Genomic DNA, 18,158 nt, shown 5'->3' on the forward strand with positions numbered 1-18,158 from the left:
CTTCAACTTATACTCTTTTACCGAAGCTGCTACAGCTCGATTGGCCAAATACCCTTAGATCCTATTTCGGTGAATTTGACATCTGCCTTGCATGTAACAGATTAGCGGTTTAGCAGTTTTAATTTAGTTTGAGTGAAGGAATTCATTTTATAGCAAAATCCGAAATCGTGAAGAACTCATGGAAGTAAGCTTATTCTCGGATTCCTGAATCTTTAGATTTGTTCTTTCTTTTACTGCAAAGTACAACGTTGAGCAGCACTAATGAGTTGTTTCTATTTTTGGCAGCCTTTACCTTTGCGGATGAAGCCCTTTCTGTCTGTGCAAAAGAAATCTTATTACTGTGCAGAGTGACTTCTCTGAGTAGAGTCGCCTTACTTGTTGCGACTGTGCCAATGTTCGAAGCTGGAGTGCAAAGTTGTTGCTTGAATGGTGCTCGCTGGAGCGTGCGGTAGTGTAAAGTTATACCATTTAAAAGGGCTGAAGAGTGCTCAGTGCAGCGGGTGGGCCGAGGTGCAAAGTGACACTATGGCCATAAAAATAACACCGCTACAAGTGCGCATTGTGCCAGGAAGGGCCCTCGGACGTGAACCAGTGGACAGTTATCGCTTCTCGGCCTTTTGGCTAAGATCAAGTGTAGTATCTGTTCTTATCAGTTTAATGTCTGATGTGTCCTCTATGCGAGGACTACATATTAAATGGATTTGTATCAATAGGAGTTGAAAAAGGAGCTTGCTCCGTTCACTCCAAGCATCGACCCGGTACTGTAGTGCCCCTGGGAACGGTGCGCTCTCCTCTGCTCTTGTGAAAAAGCAAACAGCGGTGCAGGATGGAGGTTTCAGGGAGCCCAAGATGAAACTTTCTTTTAGTCTGCTGAGAAAAGAGAGTGAATGCGAAGTAGACTTTAACACGGCTCTGGGAGCGAGCCGAGTGCGGGCTAACCAGGAGAATTGCTTGAAAGAAACGCGACACCGAATGAGCGGTCAGAACAAAGCCTCAATACGGTGTTCCTGTGGTGTTTTTATAAAATGCGGTGAAAAAAAAGGTGTGAATGCCCCATAGAAAACTAAAAGGTGGAGCGGAAGTGTTCGGCTGCAAGAAGGTGTGAATGTCCGACTATATTTGGTGAAAAGCAGGTGAAGCAAGGTCTGAATGCCCAACCTTACATCATCAAAAGCGAGATCAGAGGTTTTTGGCTGCAAGAAGGCCATAGTTTGCCAAAAGTGGGTAAGGTGCGAATGACCGACTAAATATCAACAAAAGTGGGGGCGGAGGTCTTCGGATGCAAGTGGGTGTGAATATCCCACCATAGAAGTATGGTGGAGAGGAAGCTGTGAATGGCCGACCATAGTTTGCAAAAAGCGGGTGAGAAAAGGTGCGAATGTCCAACCATACATGATCAAAACAGGGAGCGGAGGTGTTTGGCTGCGACAAGGTGTGAATGTCCACCCATAATTAATGAAAAGCGGGCAACAAGTAGGTTCGAATGCCCAACCATACATCATCAAAAGCAGGAGTGGATGTGTTCGGCTACAAGAAGGTTTGAATGTCCGAGCATAGTTTGTAAAAAGCTGGTAAGAAAAGGTTCGAATGCCTGAACATACATCATCAAAAGCAGGACTGGATGTGTTCGGCTACAAGAAGGTTTGAATGTCCGACCATAGTTGGTAAAAAGTGGGTATGAAAAGGTTCGAATGCCCAAGTTCGGCTGAAAAAAACTGTGTTCGGCTGCAAAAAGGTGTGAATGTTTGACTAAAGTTTGTAAGACAAGGTTCGAATGCCTGACAATGTATGATCAAAAGCGGGAGCGGAGGTGTTCAGCTGCAAGAAGGTCTAAATGTCCATCATTAATTGCTAGAAAACATGAAAGAAAATTTTCGAAAATCAATCTGCACATGATCATAAGTGGGAGAGGAGGTGTTCAGCTGCAAGAAGGTGTGAATGTCCTACCATAATTGCTGAAAAATGTGTTAGAAACGGTAAGACCATACATCATCAAAAGCTAGAGAGGTGGTGTTCGGCTGCAAGTAGGTGTGAATGTCTGACTAAAGTTCAAATATATTAACAAAAGCAGGAGGAGAGGTCTTCGGATGAGTGGTTGAGAATTTCCAACCATAATCTATAAAATGCGGTGAAAAAAAAGGTGTGATAGAAACCTAAAAGGTGGAGCGGAAGTGTTCGGCTGCAAGAAGGTGTGAATGTCCGTCTATAGTTGGTGAAAAGCAGGAAAAGCAAGGTCTGAATGCCCAATCTTACATCATCAAAAGCGAGATCAGAGGTGTTTGGCGGCAAGAAAACGGGTAAGGTGTGAACGACCGACTAAATATCAACAAAAGTGGGGGCGGAGGTCTTCGGATGCAAGTGGGTGTGAATATCCCACCATACAAGTATGGTGGAGAGGAAGCTGTGAATGTCCGACCATGGTTTGTAAAACGCGGGTAAGACAAGGTGCGAATGTCCGACAATGTATGATCAAAAGAGGGAGCGGAGGTGTTCGGCTGCAAGGTCTGAATTTCCAACCATAATTTGTAAACACCGTTGAAGAAAAGCCTCGAAAGCCCGACTATACACCATCAAAAGCGGGAGCAGAGGTGTTCAGCTGCAAGAAGGTCTGAATGTCCACCAATAATTACTGAAAAATGGGTAAGAAGAGGTGTGAATGCCCAACTATACATCATCAAAAGCAGAAGTGGATGTGTTCGGCCACAAGAAGGTTTGAATGTCCGACCATAGTTTGTAAAAGGCGGGTAAGAAAAGGTTTGAATGCCCGAACATACACAATCAAAAGAGGGAGCGGAGGTGTTTCGCTGCAAGAAGGTGTGAATGTCCGAGCATAGTTTGTAAAAAGCGGGTAAGAAAAGGTTCGAATGCCCGAACATACACCATCAAAAGAGGGAGCGGAGGTGTTCCGCTGTAAGAAGGTGTGAATGTCCAACCATAGTTGGTAAAAAGCGGGTAAGAAAAGGTTAAAATACCCGACTCTACACAATCAATAGCGGGAGCGGAGTTGTTCGGCTAAAAGAAGGTGTGAAAGTCCGACCATGGTTTGTAAAAAGCGGGTAAGAAAAGGTTCGAATGCAAAAATATACACCATCAAAAGCGGAAGCCGAGGTGTTCGGCTGCAAGTAGGTCTGAATGTCCACCCATAATTAATGAAAAGCGGGCAACAAGTAGGTTCGAATGCCCAACCATACATCAACAAAAGCAGGAGTGGATGTGTTTGGCTACAAGAAGGTTTGAATGTCCGAGCATAGTTTGTAAAAAGCGGGTAAGAAAAGGTGCGAATGCCCGACAATGTATGATCAAAAGAGGGAGTGGAGGTTTTCGGCTACAAGAAGGTTTGAATGTCCAACCATAGTTTGTAAAAAGCGGGTAAGAAAAGGTGCGAATGCCCGAAAATACACCATCAAAAGAGGGAGCGGAGGTGTTCCGCTGTAAGATGGTGCGAATGTCCGACCATAGTTGGTAAAAAGCGGGTAAGAAAAGGTTCGAATGCCCGAATATATACCATCATAAGCGGAAGCGGAGGTGTTCGGCTGCAAGAAGGTGTGAACGTCCGACCAAAGTTTGTAAAAAGCAGTTAAGAAAAGGTTCGAATATCCAACCAAACATAATCAAAAGTGGGAGCAGAGCTGTTCGACTGCAAGTAGGTGTGAATTTCCACCCATAATTCCTGAAAAATGGGTAAGAAAAGGTGCGAATGCCCAACCATACATCATCAAAAGAAGAAGTGGATGTGTTCTGCTACAAGAAGGTTTGAATGTCCGACCATAGCTTGTAAAAAGTGGGTAAGAAAAAGTTCGAATGCTCGAACATACACCATCAAAATTGGGAGCGGAGGTGTTCCGCTGTAAGACGGTGTGAATGTCCGACCATAATTGGTAAAAAGCGGGTAAGAAAAGGTTAAAATACCCGACTGTACACAATCAATAGCGGGAGCGGAGTTGTTCGGCTACAAGAAGGTGTGAAAGTCCGACCATGGTTTGTAAAACGCGGGTAAGACAAGGTGCGAATGCCCGACAATGTATGATCAAAAGAGGGAGCGGAGGTGTTCGGCTGCAAGGTCTGAATTTCCAACCATAATTTGTAAACACCGTTGAAGAAAAGCCTCGAAAGCCCGACTATACACCATCAAAAGCGGGAGCAGAGGTGTTCAGCTGCAAGAAGGTCTGAATGTCCACCAATAATTACTGAGAAATGGGTAAGAAAAGGTGTGAATGCCCAACTATACATCATCACAAGCAGAAGTGGATGTGTGCGGCCACAAGAAGGTTTGAATGTCCGACCATAGTTTGTAAAAGGCGGGTAAGAAAAGGTTTAAATGCCCGAACATACACAATCAAAAGAGGGAGCGGAGGTGTTTCGCTGCAAGAAGGTGTGAATGTCCGAGCATAGTTTGTAAAAAGTGGGTAAGAAAAGGTTCGAATGCCAGAACATACACCATCAAAAGAGGGAGCGGAGGTTTTCCGCTGTAAGAAGGTGTGAATGTCCAACCATAGTTGGTAAAAAGCGGGTAAGAAAAGGTTCGACTGCCCGAATATATACCATCAAATGCGGAAACGGAGGTGTTCGGCTGCAAGAGGGTGTGAACGTCCGACCAAAGTTTGTAAAAAGCAGTTAAGAAAAGGTTCGAATATCCAACCAAACGTAATCAAAAGTGGGAGCAGAGCTGTTCGACTGCAAGTAGGTGTGAATATCCACCCATAATTCCTGAAAAATGGGTAAGAAAAGGTGCGAATGCCCAACCATACATCATCAAAAGAAGAAGTGGATGTGTTCTGCTACAAGAAGGTTTGAATGTCCAACCATAGTTTGTAAAAAGCGTGTAAGAAAAAGTTCGATTGCCCGAACATACACCATCAAAAGAGGGAGCGGAGGTGTTCCGCTGTAAGATGCTGCGAATGTCCGACCATAGTTGGTAAAAAGCGGGTAAGAAAAGGTTAAAAAACCGGACTGTACACAATCAATAGCGGGAGCGGAGTTGTTCGGCTACAAGAAGGTGTGAAAGTCCGACCATGGTTTGTAAAACGCGGGTAAGACAAGGTGCGAATGCCCGACAATGTATGATCAAAAGAGGGAGCGGAGGTGTTCGGCTGCAAGGTCTGAATTTCCAACAAATAATTACTGAAAAATGGGTAATAAAAGGTGTGAATGCCCAACTATACATCATAAAAAGCAGAAGTGGATGTGTTCGGCCACAAGAAGGTTTGAATGTCCGACCATAGTTTGTAAAAAGCGGGTAAGAAAAGGTTCGAATGCCCGAACATACACAATCAAAAGAGGGAGCGGAGGGGTTTCGCTGCAAGAAGGTGTGAATGTCCGAGCATAGTTTGTAAAAAGTGGGTAAGAAAAGGTTCGAATGCCAAAATATACACCATCAAAAACGGAAGCCGAGGTGTTCGGCTTCAAGTAGGTGTGAATGTCAGATCATAATTTGCAAAAAGCTGATGAGAAAGGTGTGAATGACCGACAATAATTACTGAAAAATGTGTTAGAAAAGGTAAGAATGCCGGACTATTCATCATCAAAAGCAGAGAAGAGGTGTTCGGATGCAAGAAGCTGTGAATGTCCAGCCATAATTACTCAAAAACGGGTAAGAAAAGGTAGTATTGCCAGACCATAAATGATCAAAACAGGGAGCGGAGGTGTTCCGCTGTAAGAAGGTGTGAATGTCCGACCATAATTGGTAAAAAGCGGGTAAGAAAAGGTTAAAATACCCGACTGTACACAATCAATAGCGGGAGCGGAGTTGTTTGGCTACTAAAAGGTGTGAAAGTCCGACCATACATCCTCAAAAGCAGAACTGGATGTGTTCGGCTACAAGAAGGTTTGAATGTCCGACCATAGTTTGTAAAAAGCGGGTAAGAAAAGGTTCGAATGCCCAAACATACACCATCAAAAGAGGGAGTGGAGGTGTTCCGCCATAAGAAGGTGTGAATGTCCGACCGTAGTTGGTAAAAAGTTGGTAAGAAAAGGTTAAAATACCCGACTGCACACAATCAATAGCGGGAGCGAATGTGTTCGGCTACAAGAAGGTGTGAAAGTCCGACCATGTTTTGTAAAAAGCGGGTAAGAAAAGGTGCGAATGCCCGACAATGTATGATCAAAAGAGGGAGCGGAGGTTTTCGGCTAAAAGAAGGTCTGAATGTCCAACCATAATTTGTAAAAACCGGGGAAGAAAAGGCTTGAAAGCCCGACTATACACCATCAAAAGCGGGAGCAGAGGGGTTCAGCTGCAAGAAGGTCTGAATGTCCATCAATAATTGCTAGAAAACATGAAAGAAAATTTTCGAATATCAAACCGCACATGATCATAAGTGGGAGCGGAGGTGTTTAGCTGCAAGAAGGTGTGAATGTCCACCCATAATTCCTCAAAAATGGGTAAAAAAAAAAAGGTGCGAATGCCCAACCATACATCATCAAAAGCAGGTGTGAATGTCAGATCATAATTTGCAAAAACCTGATGAGAAATGGTGAGAATGCCCGACTATACACCATCAAATGCGGGAGCGGAGGTGTTCGGCTGTGAGTAGGTGTGAATGTCCGACCATACTTGCTGAAAAATATGACAAAGCAGTTTTCACTTGGTTTGAGTGAAGGATTTCATTTTATATCAAAATCCGAAATTGTGTAGAACTCGTGGAAATAAGTTTATTCTCGGATTCCTAAAAGTTTAGTGTTGTTCTTTGGTATACTGCAAAGTAATACTTTTTATTTTGTTGAAACCGATTCAGACATGGATAAATATCAAGGACAAAGCAGTTTTAACTTGGTTTGAGTGAAGGAATTCATTTTATATCAAAATCCGAAATTGTGTAGAACTCGTGGAAATAAGTTTATTCTCGGATTCCTAAAGGTTTAGTGTTGTTCTTTAGTATACTGCAAAGTAATACTTTCTATTTTGTTGAAACCGATTAAGTTAAAACTGCTTTGTCCTTCATATTTATCCATGTCATAATAGCTTTAAACAAAAAAGAACGTTGTACTTTGCAGGATAGGAAAGAACAACTCTAAACCTTTTCAGGAATCCGAGAATAAGCTTCTTATCACCAGTTCTACACAATTTCGGATTTTGATATAAAATGAATTCCTTCACTCAAACCAAGTTAAAACTGCTTTGTCCTTCATATTTATCCATGTCTGAATAGGTTTCAACAAAAAAGAAAGTATTAATTTGCAGTATACCAAAGAACAACACTAAACCTTTAGGAATCCGAGAATAAGCTTCTTATCACCAGTTCTACACAATTTCGGATTTTGATATAAAATGAATTCCTTCACTCAAACCAAGTTAAAACTGCTTTGTCCTTAATATTTATCCATGTCTGAATAGGTTTCAACAAAAAAGAAAGTATTACTTTGCAGTATACCAAAGAACAACACTAAACCTTTAGGAATCCGAGAATAAGCTTCTTATCGCCAGTTCTACACAATTTCGGATTTTGACATAAAATGAATTCCTTCACTCAAACCAAGTTAAAACTGCTTTGTCCTTAATATTTATCCGTGTCTGAATAGGTTTCAACAAAAAAGAAAGTATTACTTTACAGTATACCAAAGAACAACACTAAACCTTTAGGAATCCGAGAATAAGCTTCTTATCACCAGTTCTACACAATTTCGGATTTTGATATAAAATGAATTCCTTCACTCAAACCAAGTTAAAACTGCTTTGTCCTTCATATTTATCCATGTCTGAATGGGTTTCAACAAAATAGAAAGTATTACTTTGCAGTATACCAAAGAACAACACTAAACCTTTAGGAATCCGAGAATAAACTTATTTCCACGAGTTCTACACAATTTCGGATTTTGATATAAAATGAATTCCTTCACTCAAACCAAGTGAAAACTGCTTTGTCATATTTTTCAGCAAGTATGGTCGGACATTCACACCTACTCACAGCCGAACACCTCCGCTCCCGCATTTGATGGTGTATAGTCGGGCATTCTCACCATTTCTCATCAGGTTTTTGCAAATTATGATGACATTCACACCTGCTTTTGATGTTGTATGGTTGGGCATTCGCACCTTTTTTTACCCATTTTTCAGGAATTATGGATGGACATTCACACCATCTTACAGCTGAACACCTCCTCTCCCGCATATGATCATGTGCGGTTTGATATTCGAAAAATTTTCTTTCATGTTTTCTAGCAATTATTGATGGACATTGAGACCTTCTTGCAGCTGAACACCTCTGCTCCCGCTTTTGATGGTGTATAGTTGGGCTTTCGAGCCTTTTCTTCCCCGGTTTTTACAAATTATGGTTGGACATTCAGACCTTCTTGCAGCCGAAAACCTCCGCTCCCTCTTTTGATCATACATTGTCGGGCATTCGCACCTTTTCTTACCCGCTTTTTACAAAACATGGTCGGACTTTCACACCTTCTTGTAGCCGAACACATCCCTTCCCGCTATTGATTGTGTACAGTCGGGTATTTTAACCTTTTCTTACCCGCTTTTTACCAATTATGGTGGGACATTCACACCTTCTTACAGCGGAACACCTCCGCTCCCTGTTTTGATCATTTATGGTCTGGCAATACTACCTTTTCTTACCCGTTTTTGAGTTATTATGGCTGGACATTCACAGCTTCTTGCAGCCGAACACCTCTTCTCCGGCTTTTGATGATGAATGGTCCGGCATTCTTACCTTTTCTAACACATTTTTCAGCAATTATTGTCGGTCATTCACACCTTTCTCATCAGCTTTTTACAAATTATGATCTGACATTCACACCTACTTGCAGCCGAACAACTCGGCTTCCGCTTTTGATGGTGTATATTTTGGCATTCGAACCTTTTCTTACCCGCTTTTTACAAACCATGGTCGGACTTTCATACCTTCTTTTAGCCGAACAACTCCGCTCCCGCTATTGATTGTGTAGAGTTGGGTATTTTAGCCTTTTCTTACCCGCTTTTTACCAACTATGGTCGGACATTCACACCTTCTTACAGCGGAACACCTCCGCTCCCTCTTTTGATGGTGTATGTTCTGGCATTCGAACCTTTTCTTACCCACTTTTTACAAACTATGCTCGGACATTCACACCTTCTTGCAGTGAAACACCTCCGCTCCCTCTTTTGATTGTGTATGTTCGGGCATTCGAACCTTTTCTTACCCGCCTTTTACAAACTATGGTCGGACATTTAAACCTTCTTGTGGCCGAACACATCCACTTCTGCTTGTGATGATGTATAGTTGGGCATTCACACCTTTTCTTACCCATTTTTCAGTAATTATTGGTGGACATTCAGACCTTCTTGCAGCTGAACACCTCCGCTCCCGCTTTTGATGGTGTATAGTCGGGCTTTCGAGCCTTTTCTTCAACGGTGTTTACAAATTATGGTTGGAAATTCAGACCTTGCAGCCGAACAACTCCGCTCCCTCTTTTGATCATACATTGTCGGGCATTCGCACCTTGTCTTACCCGCTTTTTACAAACCATGGTCGGACTTTCACACCTTCTTGTAGCCGAACAACTCCGCTCCCGCTATTGATTGTGTACAGTCCGGTTTTTTAACCTTTTCTTACCCGCTTTTTACCAACTATGGTCGGACATTCGCAGCATCTTACAGCGGAACACCTCCGCTCCCTCTTTTGATGGTGTATGTTCGGGCAATCGAACTTTTTCTTACACGCTTTTTACAAACTATGGTTGGACATTCAAACCTTCTTGTAGCAGAACACATCCACTTCTTCTTTTGATGATGTATGGTTGGGCATTCGCACCTTTTCTTACCCATTTTTCAGGAATTATGGGTGGATATTCACACCTACTTGCAGTCGAACAGCTCTGCTCCCACTTTTGATTATGTTTGGTTGGATATTCGAACCTTTTCTTAACTGCTTTTTACAAACTTTGGTCGGACGTTCACACCTTCTTGCAGCCGAACACCTCCGCTTCCGCTTTTGATGGTATATATTCGGGCATTCGAACCTTTTCTTACCCACTTTTTACCAACTATGGTCGGACATTCACACCGTCTTTCAAGTGTAACACCTCCGCTCCCTCTTTTGATGGTGTATGTTCAGGCATTCGCACCTTTTCTTACCCGCTTTTTACAAACTATGGTCGTACATTCAAACCTTCTTGTAGCCGAAAACCTCCGTTCCCGCTTTTGATGGTGTATAGTCGGGCTTCCGAGCCTTTTCTTCCCCGGTTTTTACAAATTATGGTTGGACATTTAGACCTTCTTGCAGCCGAAAACCTCCGTTCCCTCTTTTGATCATACATTGTCGGGCATTCGCACCTTTTCTTACCCGCTTTTTACAAACCATGGTCGGACTTTCACACCTTCTTGCAGCCGAACACCTCCGCTTCCGCTTTTGATGGTATATATTCGGGCATTCGAACCTTTTCTTACCCACTTTTTACCAACTATGGTCGGACATTCACACCGTCTTTCAAGTGTAACACCTCCGCTCCCTCTTTTGATGGTGTATGTTCGGGCATTCGCACCTTTTCTTACCCGCTTTTTACAAACTATGCTCGGACATTCAAACCTTCTTGTAGCCAAACACATCCACTCCTGCTTTTGTTGATGTATGGTTGGGCATTCGAACCTACTTGTTGCCCGCTTTTCATTAATTATGGGTGGACATTCACACCTTGTCACAGCCAAACACCTCCGCTCCCTGTTTTGATCATGTATGGTTGGACATTCGCACCTTTTCTCACCCGCTTTTTGCAAACTATGGTCGGCCATTCACAGCTTCCTCTCCACCATACTTGTATGGTGGGATATTCACACCCACTTGCATCCGAAGATCTCCGCCCCCACTTTTGTTGATATTTAGTCGGTCATTCACACCTTACCCGTTTTCTTGCCGCCAAACACCTCTGATCTCGCTTTTGATGATGTAAGATTGGGCATTCAGACCTTGCTTTTCCTGCTTTTCACCAACTATAGATGGACATTCACACCTTCTTGCAGCCGAACACTTCCGCTCCACCTTTTAGGTTTCTATCACACCTTTTTTTTCACCGCATTTTATAGATTATGGTTGGAAATTCTCAACCACTCATCCAAAGACCTCTCCTCCCGCTTTTGTTAATATATTTGAACTTTAGTCAGACATTCACACCTACTTGTAGCCGAACACCACCTCTCTAGCTTTTGATGAGGTATGGTCCGGGATTCTTACCGTTTCTAACACATTTTTCAGCAATTATGGTAGGATATTCACACCTTCTTGCAGCTGAACACCTCCTCTCCCACTTATGATCATGTGCGGATTGATTTTCGAAAATTTTCTTTCATGTTTTCTAGCAATTAATTATGGACATTTAGACCTTCTTGCAGCTGAACACCTCCGCTCCCGCTTTTGATCATACATTGTCAGGCATTCGCACCTTGTCTTACCCGCTTTTTACAAACTTTAGTCGAACATTCACACCTTTTTGCAGCCGAACACAGTTTTTTGCAGCCGAATTTGGGCATTCGCACCTTTTCATACCCACTTTTTACCAACTATGGTCGGACATTCACACCGTCTTACAGCGGAACACCTCCGCTCCCTCTTTTGATGGTGTATGTTCGGGCATTCGAACCTTTTCTTACCCGCTTTTTACAAACTATGCTCGGACATTCAAACCTTCTTGTAGCCGAACACATCCACTCCTGCTTTTGATGATGTATGGTATGGCATTCGAACCTACTTGTTGCCCGCTTTTCATTAATTATGGGTGGACATTCACACCTTGTCGCAGCCAAACACCCTGTTTCGATCATGTATGGTTGGACATTCGCACCTTTTCTCACCCGCTTTTTGCAAACTATGGTCGGCCATTCACAGCTTCCTCTCCACCATACTTGTATGGTGGGATATTCACACCCACTTGCATCCGAAGACCTCCGCCCCCACTTTTGTTGATATTTAGTCGGTCATTCGCACCTTACCCGCTTTTGGCAAACTATGGCCTTCTTGCAGCCAAAAACCTCTGATCTCGCTTTTGATGATGTAAGGTTGGGCATTCAGACCTTGCTTCACCTGCTTTTCACCAAATATAGTCGGACATTCACACCTTCTTGCAGCCGAACACTTCCGCTCCACCTTTTAGTTTTCTATGGGGCATTCACACCTTTATTTTCACCGCATTTTATAAAAACACCACAGGAACACCGTATTGAGGCTTTGTTCTGACCGCTCATTCGGTGTCGCGTTTCTTTCAAGCATTTCTCCTGGTTAGCCCGCACTCGGCTCGCTCCCAGAGCCGTGTTAAAGTCTACTTCGCATTCACTCTCTTTTCTCAGCAGACTAAAAGAAACTTCCATCCTGCACCGCTGTTAGCTTTTTCACAACAGCAGAGGAGAGCGCACCGTTCCCAGCGGCACTGCAGTACCGGGTCGATGCTTGGAGTGAACGGAGCAAGCTCCTTTTTCAACTCCTATTGATAAAAATCCATTTAATATGTAGTCCTTGCATAGACATATCACATATTAAACTGATAAGTACAGATGGATTATGTGCAATTAGTAAAGAGAGTAGAGGACGATCTCTCTCGTTGGAAGTCCTTACCTATATCACTTATGGGGAGAGTTACAACCATTAAAATGATGATACTACCAAAAGTTAACTATTTGTTCTCAATGATCCCCATAAAACTATCTGCTACTTGGTTTAAGTCACTAGATTCATGCATCTCCAAATTTCTGTGGAAAAACAAACCACCACGTATTAGTTTAAAAACCCTACAGAAGACCAAGGACAGTGGTGGATTAGATTTACCTCATTTTCAGCACTATTCCTTAGCCAATAGGTTACAATATATATCAAAATGGTTTAAACCTTGTTGTTGTCACAGTTCCCAGAGACGTTGTAATCGTTGAGGATTCTATATTCACCCCCTCATTAGAGGCACGTGTTGCAGATTGATGACACTGAATCTTCTTCTCTGTTCATTGCTGGCATCATTCCCAGCATCGTAAGTGTTCGTGGCATTGTTAGCCTCTTCTTCTGGATCTTGATATCGAGCATCCTTTTGTATTTCTGGTTTGTAAGTCCTCTCTCTTCGTTCACCGGAGTCTTCGTCTCTTTGTCCTTGAGTTTGGTGATTTTTTCTTCTTTTGATGCCTTGACAGTGTGACAGGTGATACCACATGGGAGATCCTTTAACTTGAACTGCTGTCCCTGTGCTGCGAAATGGCTGTGCTGCTCAAATGGTCTCTCCTTCATCATATACACAGTTATTTATACATCACCTTCCACCATGAAGCGTTGTCCCTTTTTGTTTCTCTCTTTGTTCTTAAAATGCTGTTATAAATGTCTAAACCAATCCATTAAACTAGATCATTTTGGCAGTAAAGCGATCTACAATGTGCTTGGTCGCAAAGCTGCTCATCTGTGGTAAACAGCTCTCCAGAAAGGCATTCTTCAATTGATTTCACTCATTTTATGTAATAATTTTGTGATTTCCTACAAAACTACACTTCTTCTCCCATCTGTCTGAGTATTTAATATTGTCTGGGTCCCGTTAAAACATGTATTTTTCCCATCTAATTCCTTGTTTGCTTTAAAACAAGTATTCCCCATTTTCTATCCCTTCAGTAGCCAACCAGTTTGTATGGAGTACAGTGGAGCAACTTGACTGATCAGTAAAACACTGCTTTTGTTGTCACCGCAAGGCTTCCCCCGTCGGTTGTTTCACTGAGACACTACTGAGTAACTACAACTCAACACAGTTTATACACATAACATTCATATACATACTAACAAACAAACAAACAATAATTTACAATAATTTGAACGTACACCCAGGTAAATATTCCTGTAGTCTTCTCATACCGACTATGGACCCATTCATTGTTTAACTTCACTGTTTTGCAAATCCTAATTGGATATTACACATTGACATTGAACTTTACTGGATACGCAGGTCTTCATTGCATTCAGCAGCCTATATGTGAGCATTTATGTGTAAGCTGTTCTTCTTTGCATTTATCAGCAGCAAGCAATTCTTCACTGCACATGCATATGTAAATAGTAAAACAATTCCAATGTGTTAGCGAAACCTTCTATATCACAGTGGTTTCTAAGGTCTATTTTAAGTTCTTTGCCATCAGTGAGATGACATTGTTTACAAAGTGTGTCAAATTATCACTGAAGATCTTTTCAGGAATTTCAAATCTAGAAATGAGTTATTTTACGCGTGATTTTGCTACTGAGAGTGCATCTGCTTGTGCACATGGAAATATTTCAGACCATTTGGTAAAAACCTCTGTTGTCACTGAGCAGAATCGTTTCCCTTAACATTAATTTAGTTCAATGAAATCTACAAAATAATGAAATAATGAAATCCAAACAAATATGTTGAAAAAGATACACTGGCTTAGGGAATTATCTTCGTTTTGGTCTTAGATTGCCCTGTGGAATGTATTTTGCACATATTTGACCTGCTAGACAAAACTTTATTCATTTATTTATTCTAAAAAAATGTTTTTAATAATTAGTAAAACCATATGCTGTAAAAACCTGGTTCATTATTGCTTCCATCCCTCCTGTTGAGACATGACATGGTCCGTGGCTCAATACTGCAGCATATTTAAACAAATTCTTTGGCAGTATGGTTTTCCTTCCGGTCATTCATACGAGTCTATTGTAGATGGCAATTGAATAACATCTAATAATGCTAAAATATTTGTAGTTTATACATTTAGCTGTGGATGTCAACATACCTGTTTTTCCAATGCTGTGTTAACACATGTACAGTTGAGAAGGCATACTGACTGTCAGTGTAAACGTTAACAACCTTTTTGTTATTTAATTTACAAGCTTCAGTTAAAGCTACCAATTCGACTGCTTGAACAGAGTAATTTTTTGGTAGTGGTTGTTTTAAGAAAACTTCAGTTTCTGTTACTACTGCAAATCCTGTAGCATTTGTGCCATCAGGGTTTTTTTCCTTGATCTGTTGAATAAATATAGTTATTTCTGCATTTTCATAATGTATATCAGTTAAGTCTGGCCTGGGTAAAACACTGATGGTTATTTCTGACATGCAATCATGAGGCTTTCCATCTGTGGGGTAGGTAGCAGTGTGGATGGATTAAGTGTAGCACATCTCTCGACAACAAGGTGTGGCTGTGAAAGAAGAACTGTTATGTAGGAGAGATGTCTGGTAAAGATATTTTGTTAAGTAACCATATCACAGCCACTGCATGAGGTACCTTAAGTGTTAATGGGTGAAATAACACCATTATTGTTGATGCCTGCACTGCCAATGGCTTCTGGCCATTGATTCAAAAGTACGATCTCGTCCCTTTTTCCCCTTTCAGTGGACACTGGCCCCTAATTACCGCAATTCAGCAGGGGGTCTTTCATTAGGAGTACTGGACTCCCCCGTGCACGGTTTCAGCTCCGACCCTGGACAGCGGAAAAAACTTTGAGATCTGGTTTGAGGACCCAATTGTTGAGAAAAGTCTCTCAATGAGACTCAGAGTTGCTGGAGTCAGTTAATGCAAAGGTTTAATCTTGCAGCAAGTTCAAGAATGTGTGTGTGTATGGGTGTATGTGTGCGAACGTGTGTGAGTTTGTGTGTGTGAGAGTTTAAAGAACCTGTAATCCACAGGCAGGCCTTAACTAGTATGGCACGGGTCCAGCCTGTCTCATCTTTTTTGGAAGGTCCAGCGCTCGGCCGTAACCCTTCTGTCTGTTTGGACTCTCACATACATTCGGTTAATCATAGAAAAACGAGAACAAAACTTTTTAGCCCCTTAAATTCATAAAACAGACATGGTGCAGTTATTTCCATTCTAGAAAATAAGAGTAATCACCACCATTCCTATAAATTCTGGATATTCTAACAATCTGAATCTTTTTTAAATGTTCGATGAAGCCCTTTGCTGTTCTGTTTAGAGACTCAGCTGATCATAAACCAAGTTTTGCTCTTGAACCAAGCTTCTAAACTCTTCACCTTTTTCATTTCTCAGTTAGTATTCACTTTAAAACTGATTAAAAGAAAAATTAAATGAATGCCTATCAACAAATGTGGGATCTAAACTGTAGTGCTTCCTCTAAAATAATTTCCTTTCTCAATTCAGAAATGTGTGTGTGTAAGTCACAACACCCGTGACACCAAAACGGCTTTCTTTTCTCTCTTTTCTCTACACTCTGCACTGTGAGCACACACAACAAATCAGAAAGGCTTTTTTCTCTCTTTTCTACATTATGGACTGTGGGGACACAAAACCGCTCTCTCTTTTTTTTTTTTTGATTGTGTGCCAGGGCGTTGTCTCACGTATTAGATTATGCTTAAGATACGAATGAGTTTATCAGTCACATCAGAATCCATACATACTGATCCTCCCGTAATAAAATGGTCGGATCTTATCAAACACACTTTGTTTCTTGTGACAAGTCAGCGAAACAGCGTATACACGTCAAGACACTGAATCAAGTTTGCCACAAGAACTCATAAGTTTGGCAGTATTGCTCTGCCGTCAGCAATCATACACCCATTTTATTTTCATGAGACATGTGCAGGCACCTGTTCATCTACTGTTCTATCACTATGAATTAGTTTATCTATTATCAATAAGGATACTTCTACAACTACTATCAAAGTATGTCCGGACTTCTTATGTTGTCAGTTGCTATATATGAATAAGTGGGTTGCTACTGAAAAGCATTAAGCATGTCACACAGCCCAAACATATAACATTTCAGGACACACCACACAGTTAACAACCACAGTGAAGCGTGTCAAAGCCCAAACATGTAACATTCAACAGGACACTTACACAACACATTCAAATCAAACAGTCAGACAACATACAAGAACCTATACCCCAGCCGGCATTGCTCCCTGCCTATTTTCCTACAACTCACTATGTGTGCGCACACCTTTATTCACAAACTCTTCAACTTATACTCTTTTACCGAAGCTGCTACAGCTCGATTGGCCAAATACCCTTAGATCCTATTTCGGTGAATTTGACATCTGCCTTGCATGTAACAGATTAGCGGTTTAGCAGTTTTAATTTAGTTTGAGTGAAGGAATTCATTTTATAGCAAAATCCGAAATCGTGAAGAACTCATGGAAGTAAGCTTATTCTCGGATTCCTGAATCTTTAGATTTGCTCTTTCTTTTACTGCAAAGTACAACGTTGAGCAGCACTAATGAGTTGTTTCTATTTTTGGCAGGCTTTACCTTTGCGGATGAAGCCCTTTCTGTCTGTGCAAAAGAAATCTTGTTACTGTGCAGAGTGACTTCTCTGAGTAGAGTCGCCTTACTTGTTGCGACTGTGCCAATGTTCGAAGCTGGAGTGCAAAGTTGTTGCTTGAATGGTGCTCGCTGGAGCGTGCGGTAGTGTAAAGTTATACCATTTAAAAGGGCTGAAGAGTGCTCAGTGCAGCGGGTGGGCCGAGGTGCAAAGTGACACTATGGCCATAAAAAGAACACCGCTACAAGTGCGCATTGTGCCAGGAAGGGCCCTCGGACGTGAACCAGTGGACAGTTATCGCTTCTCGGCCTTTTGGCTAAGATCAAGTGTAGTATCTGTTCTTATCAGTTTAATGTCTGATGTGTCCTCTATGCGAGGACTACATATTAAATGGATTTGTATCAATAGGAGTTGAAAAAGGAGCTTGCTCCGTTCACTCCAAGCATCGACCCGGTACTGTAGTGCCCCTGGGAACGGTGCGCTCTCCTCTGCTCTTGTGAAAAAGCAAACAGCGGTGCAGGATGGAGGTTTCAGGGAGCCCAAGATGAAACTTTCTTTTAGTCTGCTGAGAAAAGAGAGTGAATGCGAAGTAGACTTTAACACGGCTCTGGGAGCGAGCCGAGTGCGGGCTAACCAGGAGAATTGCTTGAAAGAAACGCGACACCGAATGAGCGGTCAGAACAAAGCCTCAATACGGTGTTCCTGTGGTGTTTTTATAAAATGCGGTGAAAAAAAAGGTGTGAATGCCCCATAGAAAACTAAAAGGTGGAGCGGAAGTGTTCGGCTGCAAGAAGGTGTGAATGTCCGACTATATTTGGTGAAAAGCAGGTGAAGCAAGGTCTGAATGCCCAACCTTACATCATCAAAAGCGAGATCAGAGGTTTTTGGCTGCAAGAAGGCCATAGTTTGCCAAAAGTGGGTAAGGTGCGAATGACCGACTAAATATCAACAAAAGTGGGGGCGGAGGTCTTCGGATGCAAGTGGGTGTGAATAT

The 18,158-nt window shown here is 42.0% G+C and overlaps 2 non-coding genes and 1 pseudogene across 2 annotated transcripts; 2 read left to right on the plus strand and 1 right to left on the minus strand.

Annotated features, from left to right (window-relative positions):
• The first annotated feature begins 601 nt into the window (after positions 1-601).
• LOC140285305 (U2 spliceosomal RNA) lies at positions 602-792 on the plus strand. Its single transcript, XR_011910399.1, has one exon. It is a non-coding gene; the product is annotated as a U2 spliceosomal RNA (small nuclear RNA).
• Positions 793-12,314: 11,522 nt separating this feature from the next.
• Positions 12,315-12,491, minus strand: LOC140285232 (U2 spliceosomal RNA; annotated as a pseudogene).
• A 4,969-nt stretch (positions 12,492-17,460) lies between these two features.
• LOC140285306 (U2 spliceosomal RNA) lies at positions 17,461-17,651 on the plus strand. The gene has a single exon (XR_011910400.1). It is a non-coding gene; the product is annotated as a U2 spliceosomal RNA (small nuclear RNA).
• The last annotated feature ends 507 nt before the right edge of the window (positions 17,652-18,158 follow it).

This window comes from Leuresthes tenuis, unplaced genomic scaffold (genome assembly GCF_036924035.1).
Source record: "Leuresthes tenuis unplaced genomic scaffold, fLeuTen1.0.hap1 SCAF_34, whole genome shotgun sequence".
Taxonomy (NCBI): domain Eukaryota; kingdom Metazoa; phylum Chordata; class Actinopteri; order Atheriniformes; family Atherinopsidae; genus Leuresthes; species Leuresthes tenuis.